The sequence below is a fragment of the Nicotiana tabacum genome, chromosome 1 (genome assembly GCF_000715075.1).
Source record: "Nicotiana tabacum cultivar K326 chromosome 1, ASM71507v2, whole genome shotgun sequence".
NCBI classification, from domain to species: domain Eukaryota; kingdom Viridiplantae; phylum Streptophyta; class Magnoliopsida; order Solanales; family Solanaceae; genus Nicotiana; species Nicotiana tabacum.
In genome coordinates, this window is record NC_134080.1 from 113,287,697 (window position 1) to 113,300,371 (window position 12,675).

Genomic DNA, 12,675 nt, shown 5'->3' on the forward strand with positions numbered 1-12,675 from the left:
ATTAACCGTCATAGATTGATCTGTTCCGAGATTCACGCCACAATCCTAGACCAATCGCGGATATCTCGCCTTTTCCATTATCAAGTTGTACCGATGTCACTCGAAGTTTGTCTCTTTCTAGCCACAATTGATGTCGACCTCGGTCCAAAAAGAGACTTCAATTCCGAACTCGACGTCCTATCTCTTTGACAAATTCCTATCTCGACCAAAGGATGAAATTAGTTAGCCCCTATTTCTACCATATACAGATAGTCCCCTCGTTTTTTAGAGTAAAATGATAAGAAACGACTTGAGCCTCAATTTTTTGGAGACTCTGATAATGATGTCATCCCCGTGACGTAAGCTATTGAGGTGACCAAAATGTCCCGTCAGTACAGTTCCCCAGACCATTAATGTTTGTCAGTGGATGGTCGGCCACTAGCACCACCGAATCGTCGCCGTAAATCTATAAATGCAGGCTCTTAGGTTGAATCAAAATTTTACTTTCACCTCCACCAAGTTTTCTAAGTCTCTTACTCTCTCCATCTCTTCTCTTTCACCATCCATTGAGTCGACTTTGTTAGTACCAAAAATACCAAGTTTCACCTTTTTCCGCTTCCTTCTACCTGAATTAACGGTGAAAATGTAACGACACGACCGGTCGTTTTGAGCTTTTACACTTTGCTCGCCAGTTATCAGGCATTACTTGCCCCGTGTGATGTATTGTGACTTATGTAAATCGTTGGTTTTGGTTTTCAGGGTAATCGGAATAAATTTGGAAGAACAGTTCTCAGTTCGAAGCTTGAAATTTGAAAGGTTTGACCAAGATTTGACTTGTTGGTATATGAACACGGATCGGGATTTTTATGATTTGGTTAGCTCCGTTAGGTGATTTGGGACTTAGGAGCGTGATCGGAATGCATTTTGGAGGTTCGTGGAAGGTTTAGGCTTGAATTGGCGAAATTGAGATTTTGGCGTTTTCCAGTTGATAGGTGAGATTTTGATATAGGGGTCAGAATGGAATTACGAAAGTTGCAGTAGTTTAGTGGTGTCATTTGGGATGTGTGTACAAAATTTCAGGTCATTCGGACATGGTTTGGTCGGGTTTTTTTTATCAAGAAAGTAATTTAGAAGATTTTGGGATTCTTAGGCTTGAATCCGATGCAATTTGGTATTTTGATGTTGTTTTGAGTGTTCTAAAGGTTGGAATAAGTTTGAATGAGGTTATGGGTTATGTTGACATGTTTGATTGAGGTCTTGGGGGCCTCAGGGTGATTCCGGATGGGTGACGGAAGAATTTGGAATTGAGTTTGCAGCCGAAGCTTTTGGTTCTGTCATAACCGCACCTGCGGTTGGGAGGCCGCAAGTGCGATGATCGTAGAAGCGTAAGGCAGCCACAGATGCGGCTAATGTGATGTCCTTTAGGAACCGCAAAAGCGGTGTCGTGGGCGCACCTGCGGCAGCGCAGGTGCGAGTGTTTAACCGCAGATGCGGAGATTGTCATTTTAATGAAGACCGCAGATGCGGTGGAATAGTCGCAGAAGCGGGACCGCAGGTGCGAAAATACCTGGGTCAGAAAGTATATAATGTTCCTTCGCGCATTTTGCTAAGTTCTCCATTTTTTAAGACGGGAAGCGAGCTAGGGCAGTGAATTCAAGGGAAAATAGAAGAGAATCAGTTGGTAAGTTCCCTGAGCTTCATTACTCATGTTTATGATCATTTTTCCATTATTTAATCATGGTATTAGTGGAAATTAAGGAAGAAACTTGAGGGATTAGGGCTTGAGATTAAGAGACTTTTGAGTGGGGATTTGAGGGGCCATTTGAGGTCCGATTTTGATGTTCTTGATATGTATAAACTCGTGGGAGGATGGGGATTCTATTGATGTCAATTTTTTCGGATTTCGAGACATGGGCCCGGGGCCGGGTTTTTAGCGATTTCGGGATTTTTGATATAAATTGGATATTTTCGAGTAGGCTTTGTTCCCTTAGCATATTTTAATGGTTATGTACTGATTGTGATTTACCTGATTATTGTTTAAATCTGGTTTTATCCTCAGTCATGTTTTACCTGATTATTGTTTAAATCTGGTTTTATCACTTTACCTGCCAGCTGGTTAAGTATGAGCATCAGAAGCCTGGTGGATTGTTTCAGAGGATTGAGCTTCCTAAGTGGAAGTGGGAGAGGATCACTATGGATTTCGTTGTTGGGCTCCTACAGACTCGGAGGAAGTTCGACGCAGTATGGGTCATTGTTGATAGACTGACCAAGTCAGTACATTTCATTCTTGTGGCAGTCTCTTATTCATCCGAGAGGTTAGCTGAGATCTATATCTGGGAGATTGTTCGTCTTCATGGTGTGCCTGTGTCTATCATTTCGGACCGAGGTACGCAGTTTACCTCGCATTTCTGTAGAGCAGTTCAGCGAGAGTTAGGCACTCAGGTGGAGTTGAGTACAACATTTCATTCCCAGATGGATGGCCAGTCTAAGCGGACTATTCAGATTCTGGAGGATATGCTCTGAGATTGTGTTATTGACTTTGGAGGCTCGTGGGATCAGTTTTTGCCTTTAGCAGAGTTTGCCTACAACAACAGCTACCAGTCAAGCATCCAGATGGCTCCTTATGAGGCTTTGTATAGTAGGCGATGTCGATCTCTGGTTAGATGGTTTGAGCCGGTGGAGGCTCGGTTGTTGGGTACGGATCTGGTTTAGGAGGCCTTGGACAAGGTCAGGATCATTTAGGATAGGCTTCGTACAGCTCAGTCCAGGAAAAAGAGTTATGCAGACCGCAAGGCTCGAGATGTGGCTTTCATGATTGGTGAGCGAGTATTGCTCCAAGTGTCACCTATGAAGGGCGTGATGAGATTTGGGAAGAAGAGCAAGCTTAGCCCTAGGTTCATTAGCCCGTTTGAGATTCTTGATCGAGTGAGAGAGGTAGCTTATAGACTTGCATTGCCGCCGAGCTTATCAGTCGTGCATCCAGTGTTTCAAGTGTCCATGCTTTGGAAGTATCACAACGATCCATCCCACGTGTTAGATTTCAGCACTGTCCAGTTGGACAAGGACTTGTCTTATGAGGAGGAGTCGGTGGCTATTCTAGACCGGCAGGTTCGTCAGTTGAGGTCGAAGAGTTTTCCTTTTGTTCGTGTTCAGTGGAGCAGTCAGCCTCCTGAGGCATCGACCTAGGAGTCCGAGTCTGATATGTAGAGCCGTTATCCTCATCTTTTCCCCGACTCAGGTACTTCTTTCTTCTATCCGTTCGAGGACGAACGGTTGTTTTAGAGGTGGAGAATGTGACGACCCAAAGGGTCATCACCTATTTTTAATTATATTCTTTGCTTCCGAGGCCTTGAAAACCTCATTTAGAGTTGCCCCGATTTGCGTGCGCAGTCCGAGCACGTAGTCGGAAAGCTTAAATATGAAATTCTATGAAAAATGATGAAATTTGGGTTTATAATAAATAAATTTGACTTCCGTCAACATTTTGGGTAAACAGACCCGTACTTGTGATGTGACGGTCCCGGAGGGTCCGTAGGAAAATATGGGACTTGGGCGTATGCCCGGAATCGAATTCCGAGGTCCCAAGCCCGAGAAATGAATTTTTAAGTAAAATTGTTTTCTGAAAATGTTTAAGGAATTTTGAAATGAAATCTGACTAGAAAGCAATGTTATCGGGCCCGTATTTTGGTTCCAGCGCCCGGAACAGGTCTTATATATGGTTTAAGTCATTTCTGTAAAATTTGGTTGAAAACGGAGTCCGTTTGACGTGATTCGGACCTAAATTGCTAAAGTTGATGTTTTATGAAGTTTGAGAAAAATCCTATGATTTTGAGGTTTGATTCATTATTTTTTAGGTTATTTTGGCGATTCGATCACACGGATAAGTTCGTATGAAGTAGTTGAGTTAGTATGTGTGTTTGGTTAGGAGCCCCGAGGTCTCGGGTGTGATTCGGTGTGTTTCGGAGGGTTTCGAACTTAGAAAATATTGCAGGTTTCTCAGCTGTTGGGTTTCTGGTACTTCCTTCTTCGCATTCGTGGGAGTACCCACGTGAACGCGATGGGTTAATTGTTTCTGAAGGAATTTCCTTCTACGCGAACGCGTAGCTCAGGTCGCGAATGCGAGGCTTTGGGGGGGTAACCCTTTGCGAACGTGGTCTTGGCCACGCGAACACGAAGGCCAATTGGGCCTGGGCAAGGGGTGGGGTAGTTGTCTTACGCAAACCCGAACCTTTGGACGCGAACGCGAGGGCTCGAGGAGATTACTCTCCGCGAACGCAAGCCCGTGTACGCAAACGCAAAGGCTCACCCAGCCTGACCATTGCGAACGTGAAGGGTCAGTCGCGAATGCAAAGGGCATTTTCGCCCAGTGATTTTAAAAAGGCCAAAAACAGAACACTTTCGGGATTTTATAAAAATTTCACAAACCTCTTCTTCTCCAAAGCACTTAGGCGATTTTTGAAGCTTCTCTTCAACATAATCTCTTGGGTAAGTAATCTTTAACTTGTTTTCTTCATTTTCCATCAAAACCCACTAGATTTTTAGGCCTAAAATATGTAATTAAGGGTAGAAATTAGGGATTTGGGTAGAGTTAGGGCTTTTTGATTATTTGTGATTTAGAACTCGTTTTGGGATCGAATTTGAAAACAAATTATATATTCGGGCTCGTGGGCGAATGGGTGATCGAATTTTGGTCCGAACCTCGTGTTTTGACCAAGCAGACCCGGGGTCGGTTTATGGGATTTTGGGAAGAATGATTGGAAAGTTATAATCGAACATTGGAATTGGATTGTTTAGCACTTATTGATGATATTGAGTCAATTATGTATAAATTCGACTGGGTTGGTATGCCTACCATAAGATCAATGAAATGGGAGCGGGTGATACGCCTACCACGAGATATAATGAAATGGGAGTGGGTGGTAACGCCTACCACGGGATATAATGAAATGGGAGCGGGTGGTACACCTACCACAAAATATAATAAAATGGGAGTGGGTGGTATGCCTACCACAAGATATGAGAAATGGAATCGGGTTGCACGCCTGCAACAAGATGAAACTGAAAGTGAAAATTGCCTTATTTCTTTTTATCCGTGTTAGAAGTTAAATTGTAGTTTTCTTATTATTCTTTGATATTCTGTTTTATCTCCTACCCCCGAAGCATGTTCCCCATCCCAGCTTTGATTGCTTATTACATGTTTACGTTTTCCGCCATATATTATATAACTGCACAGGTTTATCTGGAGTCTGGTCCTAGCCTCGTCACTACCTCGCCACGGTTAGGCCAGGAACTTACCAGCATATGGGGTCGGTTGTGCTGATACTACACTCTGCACTCTATGCAGATACCAGAGTATCCTTTGGTCAGCAGCAGTAGCTCGGGAGCTAGGCTTCAGTCCACCGAGACACCGAGGTAGACTTGCAGGCGTCTGCAGGCCTAGCGTCTCCTCTATCTTATTTCATATTCTGTTATCTCATGTATTCGAGACTAATAGTGCTATATTTCTTTCAAACGGTTGTATTTAGTACTCTTAGTAGTCCGTGGATGTTGTGACACCAGGTTCTGGTTAGAGGCACGTGATGGTCTTTGAGACATTTTCGTTTTCTATTTATTTAAGACTTCCGCTAAATTTCATATTCCGCTGTTATTTAACGGTTTATTTCCTTGTTATTATAATTGGTAAGAAGTTTTAAAATAAAGTAGTTAATGATTTCTAAGCTCATGGCTTGCCTAGCTTCTACGAGTAGGAGCCATCACGACTCCCGAGGGTGGGATTCCGTGTCATGACAGTATGTATATATGTATATGGATCGGGCTGCACGCCGCAGTGATATAGTGCTTAGGCTGTAGGAGCCCCTCCGGAGTCTGCACGTCCCCAGTGAGCGCAGTCGACTATATATATGGATCGGGCTGCACGCCGCAACGGTTACTATATGGTACCTATTAAGTGTGAGTGTTGAGTGTGAGCACTGATTGGTAAGAGTTGAGTCACGAGTGACTAAGAGGCTTGCCCGAGGGGTGATAGATATATACATATGCATGAGTGATGCTTTTTCTGAGGGGCCTGTTTATGAACTTATTGATTTTCTCTTCCCTTTAAAGTGAGTTTCTATCGAATACGTTGATTTGTTTACTGCTTTCACTCATCTTTATACTTAACCTCTGTCGAATATTTTGAGCAAATGTTTTTAAACAACTTTCATTTAAGCTGGAGCTTTATGAGATGTCCAGAATTTAATCACTAGTTTGGCCTTGTTATTTCCACTGAGATCTTCATGTTATGAGGCGTTTATGATTCCTATTTTGCCCAAGGGGTTGTATACGAACTATGTTTTGCTCGAGGGGCCACTTACGATTTTCATCTCTTTAATTATAAATTTTATTGAAACTCTTTTGAAACTGTTGGAAGCATCTTCAAATGATTTTTACCAAAAGTTGGATTTTAAATGAGACGATTGACTCGTATTCTGATTTGAAAGCTTGTTGTGTTTACTGAGTTTATCATAATGTGGATTCATCGTTTCTTACTGCTCAGACTTTATTTTCTTTTATTATTTACTGGGTTGGAGTAGTCATATTACTCCCTACACCTTGTGTGCAGATTCAAGTATTTTTGAGCTTGGCGGTTTTATCGGAGTTAGCAAGGCAGCTGCCTGGCGATCGCGGCTCTGCTTTCTCCCTCTTTATTCTTCCTTATGTATAAATTGTGACTTTTCCCGACCATGTTTGTCTTGATGTAGTTAGACAGTTGTAGTAGATGCTCATGACTAGTGACACCCCGATGTCGGGCTTGTATGTTATTTCCGCACTGTTCATTCAGACTCATATTATGAAATATTTGTTTAATTAAAGGCTTAAAAATGACTCTTAATGATTAAAGGGTTAAAATGGGTATTGTGTCGGCTGGCCTTGTCTTCACGAGAGGCGCCATCATGACCAGGTGAGTTTTGGGTCATGACAGAAAACCCCAAGATCGTCCCACAAAAGGAGAAAGATTCTTCCTCTTCCTCCTGGCCGGCCGGCGACAATATGCCGGTGGAACCTCTCCCTCACGAGTACGTTCCCGGCCTTGTGTCTTAAAATCCAACTTCCAAGTCAAGAACCCTCCATCGATCCCTAGCCGATTTGAACACGTGTCGAGATACATCTGCTTGATAACGGCTTGCCATCTCGAGGCTGTGAAGAGAGACTATAACTGGGGGGCTGAGGTCGTGGTACAAATCCCCGCTCTCGAAGAGAGTATTATCGCCTATGTGGAGGGGTTTCTAAGTGTCTACACTTACCCCTTCACATTGGGTTCTCTAGACCCAGTTGTTGTCAACTTTTTCAAGAGGTAACAGGTCACCCTCGGCCAGGTTCACCCCTCATTCTGGCGTATACTGATCATGCTCCGCTTCTTTTCCAGCAAGGCCGAGGGGCTGGAGTTCACTCTCAGCCACCTCATGTGGTTATATCGACCTCGGCATTTTCGAGGGTTGATCAAGCTCCAAGGTCAAGCAACGAAGGCCTTTTTTGCGAGCGTCGATGAGGACAAGGTCCAGGGTCTGATGAGCCAATTCGTATGGGTAAGGACCTGCGACCTCATCCCAAAGGAGAAACTGTTGTTCCCCGAGAAGTGGAACCCCGATCATAAGTAATGTATTACCCATTAGTCTTTGTACTCCATTTTTTGCTTTATATAATGCTTTCATCTGTTATGCAGTGGTTGCCTGGATGCCTCTCGCAGTCCCTGACCTCGAAGACTGGGTTTGAAAATTGGCCTCAACTTCCTCCCATGCCAAGCGCTGCTGGCGTGACTTGGCAAGGGGCAGATGGGAGGTAAAGAACCATGGTGAGTGTTTTCTTCCTTATATCCAAGGTACTTCCCATACTTCTCTTTTTTACTAAGCTTCTTCTCGTGCAGGCCCGAATAAAGACATAATCTTGAGGCCCCCGAGTGGCAAGGAAGAGGTCGAGTCCCTAATTTCGAAGTCGGGGAAAGATAACAAGAGGAAGAGGGTCTCGGAGTCCGAGGACCCCCAACCTAAAAGGGCTCCAGCTCGAAGACACATGAGAAATGGCATCCCTCTGACTATAGAGTCGGTCTGCCAGTTGAGGGAAGAAGAAGAGGAAGATGAGGGCGATGACTCGGCGCTGGTGGTTCTAGTGAAGAAATCGGTCGAGGATGCCAAGCCTTCCAAGCCGGAGGCGATTGCCGAGACCAGGCCTCGTGATGAGGATGCCTCAAAGAAAGATTTGGGCAAAGCCCCTGAATCATCCGAGGTATAGGTTATCCCTCGGCCATCAACAAACATACCGGAGGAGGCCGGTTCTAAGACCCCCAGGGCTAAACAGAGTGCCCTGAGAGATTCGCTTGGGGCTGTGATAGTATGTCACTCTCTTTCTCTACCAGCCTTTTCTGAGGAGGCTATAAGGGATGCTCGGGCTCTACAAATCCCTAACATAGGCGTAGCCCCTAGTGAAGAGGATCCCTTTCGCGATTGCTTTACCGGGGTCGATGATGCCACTGATCTCAATGATGCATCTTCCCTCTTTGAAGAGGTCTGATGCCTTTTATCTCGAGTAAGTGCTAATTCCCGTTGTTGCAATTTTCTTTTCCTTCTTCTCCTTTTAACCTAACTTATATCTTTCTTCTCATATAGGCTTTTACCAAGTCTCGGGCCAACCTAAACCAATGCGAGGTCAAGCTCCAAAAGACCTCGGAGGAGAGGAATGCTTTGAATATCCTTTGCGGTCAAAAGGATGAAGAGCTCAGGGATCTTCGATCAGACTTGGCCCAGGCTCGTAAGGAAGAGGCCAAGCTGAATGAGCAGGTAAATGTCCTTTTGAGAAAACATGGGCTTGACCCAAGGGTGGAGGTTAACAGCTCGATGTCTCAGTTGCAGCAAATGATTGAAAGGATTGAGATGTTTCGGGGAGGGGGGGAGTCGATCAAGTTAAAGATGACTGCAATTAGTGAAAAGAGAACATGAACTGCCTAGTTGCGGAGAAAGAGGCTGCCTTGGTGCGATTGTCATCAGCCGAAGTTCAACTTCAAAGTACTAAAGAGAAGAGCTCAGCCCAGACCAAAAAGATCGAAGAGCTCGAGGCCGAGCTTGTTGATGCCAAGGCGGAGGTCGAAAAGGCAAAGGTCTTAGCTGACAAGTCCATAGTCGTGTACCTGGATGATGTCGAGGCTGCCCAAATTCAGCTTAGGGAGGCTGCTGATCGAGCATGATGGAGTAATGATCTGGCTAAGTGCCAATCTCGAAGGGAGACCCTCTAGGAAATCCATGCTCGAGGTTTTGACCTCTCCAAGGAGATAGCTATATCTAAGGTGCTTGAAGCTGATGCCAGGTTGTTTGCCTCCTCCAATGATGACGATGATGATAGAGGCAGCCAATGTGGGTCTGATAACAGCGAGGGGCCCGAAGGAGAAGCTTCCCCCGAGGGAGAAATCAACACCGGGCATAGTTAGGATTTTATTTTTACTTTTCTCTTTTGTAAGACCCTTGTCGATCCCTTGTACATATTTTTGCTCATATATATAAAGAAATTTCTCTTTTAAATGTCTTCTAAAATTTTGTCTTCAAACATGTTTCATGCTTTGTAAAATTTTAGCACATTTTTATTCTTCAACAATATGTTCGAGGCTTTTGTTTTAAATGACTTGATCGAAGCCACAATAATAATACTGCTTTTATAGTCGGATTCGAGTGAAACATGAATTCGAAGTAAAAAGACCCTTAGGTTTGTTTTGAACGACAATGGATCCTCGATCTGTAGTCGAGTAGGTTCTTGTTCGAATTCGGGATAGCAGGACCCTTAGGTTCGAATCAAGTGAGAACGTGTTCTGTAACTCAAAGTGTGTTGGCCCTTGGGCTCTTTGAATTGGGCCGATAGGGCCTCCAAAGGATGGCTATTTGTTTCCTTTTTCGGCTCAAAGACTCAGTAAAATTTTCTTATGCCTTAGCATATATTTTTTATACCCATTGGTTTTTTTTTAGGGTTTAGTGTCAATCGAAACCCCTTTGTATTTTGTGACTTAACACAAGTTTGTATTTGGATAATTCGATACCTCTTAAGGTTTTTCGAGGGCTGATTTTATCGAAGCCTTTTGATTATGAACCGGTTTTCAAAGAATTTGAAGGCCTGTTTTTATTGCAGGGTTCGGACGTCTCCAAGCCACGTTAGTTTGGCTGTAGCCTTTGGGTGTGACTCTTGGATTTATTTTCCCAACAACACTTCGAACTTTTTCGAAGCGTTAGTCCCCGAGAATGATGGCCTTGGCCTATAAATCGAGGGGTGCCTCTTTGAGGTCTTTAGATAATTCAAACATGTTGATTTTCGACGGTAGTCCCCGAGTAAGGGGGTCGATCGTTCGAGGTGTATTTATACTTGGTCGTTGAGCCATTTTTCACAAAACTCATAAGCAATGAGCTTGTATAGTAGAAAAGTTTATTTGAGGCACAAGGTATTTGATGAGGAAAAATGCTTCTTTAAATAATTTATACATGCGCACATGTTTCGCCATTAGGGCTCGATTAATCTACGTGGACACGGTTCATTTGACCGTTTGGCCCATTACAAAGTTTTCCTATCGAGGCCCTTTTGGCACGAAGTATTTTCCCTTGAACATAAATCAACCGAGGGTGATGTCCCCCAGTATTCAAGGTTGAATTTAAGGAGAACTCGGATACTCTAAGTCAGCACGAACAATAGTTGCCTCATTAAAAACTTTGCCAGAAAAACCCATTTGGGATAAAAACTAGTCGAAGGAAAAAAGAGTGCAACGTGTGCTTTAGGGTCCTAATATCTTCCTACTTGACGATTACTCCAATTTTTTTGCTTAAAAATCTAAAAATAAGTTAGTGAAAATGTAAATGAAAAAGGAGAAGGCCATACCTTAATAGTAGTATCGCTTGAGGAGCGAGATGTTCCAATTGTTTGGTAGTTGCTCGCCATTTATCATGCCAAGCTTGTAAGATCCCTTTCCAACAATATCGAGACTTGATAGGGTCCTTCCCAATTTGGGCCGAGTTTTCTTTCATTAGGATCTCGAGTGTTAATGGTGACTTTCCTTAAGACTAAGTCCTCGATTCTGAAGTGGTAAATGGTTCTTCTATTATAATATCTCTTGATTCGTTGTTTTTCCGCAGCCATCCGAACAACTGCAGCTTCTCATTTTTCATCCAATAGTTTGAGGTTAGTATTCATAGCCTCGTGATTTGATTCTTCCATTGTATGTCGAAATCTGGCGCTAGGTTCCCGACTTCGATTGGAATCAAAGCTTCGGAGCCATACAGTAAGGAGAACGGGGTTGCCCCCGTACTGGACTTCGATGTTGTTCGATATGCCCAAAGGACCTCGGGTAGAATTTCTCTCCATTTTCCCTTGGCGTCGTTCAATCTTTTCTTTGACTCGGCCTGAATGATAGTTTTGTTCGTTGACTCGGACTGTCCATTTCCACTTGGATGATACGGTGTTGATAAGATCCTTTTATTTTATGTTCTTTGAGAAACTTCATTACCTTGCTGCTGATGAATTGCTTTCGGTTGTCGCATACGATTTCAGCAGGTATCCCAAATCGGCATATGATGTGATCCTAGATGAAGTATATAACTTCTTTTTCTCTGACTTTCTCGAAGGCCTGTGCTTCCACCCATTTAGAGAAGTAGTCATTCATAAACAAAATGAATTTAGCTTTACCTGGAGCCGCTGACAGAGGGCTGACGATATCCATCCCCCATTTCATGAATGGCCATGGGGATAGAACCGAATGAAGTTGTTCCCCGGGCTTATGGATCATTGGTGCATACCTTTGGCATTTATCACATTTTTGAACAATATCCTTAGTGTCTTATCCCATACTATCCCAATAGTATCCTGCTCTGATAATTTTGTGAATTAGTGATTCGGCAATGGTGTGGTTCCCGCATGTACCTTCATGGACTTCTCGTAGAACATAATGGATGTCCCCTAGTACCAAACATACTGCTAATGGTATGTCGAACGTCCTTCTGTACAATGTTCCATCTATAGCCAATGTGAATCGAGCAGCTTTTGTTCGTAGGGCCCTTGATTCTTTAGGGTCTGATGGGAACTTTCCGTTTTTGAAGTACTCAATATATTTATTCCTCCAATCCCAAGTTAAGCTTGTGGAGTTTATCTCAGCGTGACCTTCTTCGATCACGGTCTCGAGATTTGGACGACAATCCTCGAGCTAATTTCATCATCTTCAACTGATGACCCTAAGTTTTCAAGGGTGTCGGCCTCACCATTTTGTTCTCGAGGTACATACTGTACGGTCCATCCTTTGAACCGGTGTAAGGTTACCTACAATTTATCCAAGTATTTTTGCATTCGATCTTCTTGGGCTTCAAAGGTTTTGTTGACCTGGTTAACCACGAGCTAGGAATCACACTTGGCCTCGATGACCTCAGCTCCCAAACTTTTAGCCAGCTCGAGACCTGCAATCATAGCCTCATACTCGGCCTCATTGTTAGTCAACTTAGGGGTTTTGATAGATTGTCTAATCATATTGCCTGTGGGCGACCTCAAAACGATGCTTAGCCCGGACCTCTTCACATTCGAAGCACCATCTGTGAAAAGGGTCCACACCCCCGATGATGTACCCGATTTTAAAAAGAGTTCTTTCTCAACTTCGGGTACGAGGTTGGCATGAAATTGGACACGAAGTCTGCTAAAATTTGAGAC